This window comes from Nestor notabilis, unplaced genomic scaffold (genome assembly GCF_000696875.1).
Source record: "Nestor notabilis isolate BGI_N333 unplaced genomic scaffold, ASM69687v1 scaffold29032, whole genome shotgun sequence".
Lineage (NCBI taxonomy): Eukaryota > Metazoa > Chordata > Aves > Psittaciformes > Psittacidae > Nestor > Nestor notabilis.
The window spans coordinates 11,286-12,993 of record NW_009919335.1 but is presented as its reverse complement, the minus strand read 5'-3'; positions in this window follow the sequence as shown (position 1 = coordinate 12,993).

Here is a 1,708-nt window from a genome sequence, read left to right as displayed (position 1 = left end):
GGGCAGTGTTCAAGGCTGGGTTGGACACAGGGGCTTGGAGCAACCTGCCCTAGTGGAAGGTGTCCCTGCCTGTGGCAGGGGTTGGAACTGGATGAGCTTTAAGGTCCCCTCAACCCAAACCTTTCCCTGATTCTATGATTAGATGCTGGTGGTTCTGCCATGGAAAGATGCAGAAGGATGATGGTTTAGGGTTAAAGCTGCCTTTAATGCTTGGTAAAGGAGGGTGAAAAGCCATTTCTCAGTGGGAGCATTGGGGTCACTCTACTCTGAGATGAACAAGGCTTTTCAAAGTCCTGACTCCTTCCAGCAGGATGGGTATCATTTGCAATACCTCTAAGGAAGCTGTTTACAAGTGGTCATCTCTCCTGGCAGATGTGAGGATGTGTGGGAAGAGCCCACAGAGAGCAGTAACCTGCTTCAACCTTTCTAGGTGCCAAGGCTGAACCTCCTGTTGTCCCACTTGGGCAGAGGGGCAGGGTGGGATCCAGGGGGATTCCAGGGGCAACCCAATTCCAGTCTAGCCAGGGCATTGCTTCATGGCTATGGCCAACAGCCTGATACTGACAGGATACAGCTCTTTGCTCTCGTAGTGCAGAAACCTGTCACCCCATGCTGTCTTCTCAAGGATGGAGAAGGGAAGGCTGCTGGGCATGGTGGCAGCCAAAACCTTGCTACTTGTTTCTCTCCCTTGCTGTCTCCCCTGCCCTATGGGAGAGGCAGTGCTGAGTCAGGATGTTTCTTTCCTTTTCCTCCTTGACCAGGTATTTGGTTCAGTGTGGAATGGGCTGGTCTCCAAAATCAGGCTTTGGCCTGCTTGGCCACACAGCCAAAACAAGCTCAGAAAGGATGGGGACAAGAGGAGGGTGGCAACAAGGTGGAGAAGGCTCTGGAAGATGTGATAGAGGGTCCAGTTACCTCCAGCTACACTCCTGTGTCTTCCTGCTCCCAAAGAGTTGCTGCCCATGTCCTTGCAGCCTGGTCTAGCTAGTCTCCTGATCCATTTGGATGGAGTCCTCGCTATCCAAAGATGCTGAATGGTCCCAGCATCTCCCGTTCTGAGGATGTCTGTAGCAAAGCAACGTGTTGCTTTGAGTTCGCAGTGTGGTTGGTTGGCAGGTTGAGGTTTGGGGATGGGCACAGGGTGACTTAAACCATCCCAGGGTGGCTTGGGGAAGACTAACCTAAAGAGTGTTGTCACCCTTCTCTTGGTGCATGCAGATTTATCCCTGCCACCTGGAAAATCACCTTTTAGGGCTATTGCCTCAATGTGTATACACAGAGCAGAGTAATTGATTTATCAGGCTCCCGTAAGTAATTGCTGTTTATTAAGTCTGGGCAATGCATGAAGCATAAACAAGGAATCAGCATTTGCCCCAAGGAAGGTGAATGATTCAGGTGAAGCAAGAGTGAGGCTGTGGGACACAGAGAGCTGTGGGGCAGTGAGTGGCTCAGCAGGACTTGAGCCTCAGCAGGCACGCGAGGAGCGGCTGGAGCAGGAGCTCTGTGTGGTTCCAAATGACACATCGCAGGGGAATGGCTGATACTGCGGCCACAGGTCGCACAAGGCAGAGCGGCTGCAGTTCCTGCTTCCAAAGAGCCAGGTTCAGTCCTCCAAGCTCCCTTCAGGTTTAAAACAGAGTGAGAAGAGGATCTGCATTGTTAAATGTCTGCTTTTGTTTCTTTTGGCTGCTGGCCCTCATCCTGTGGC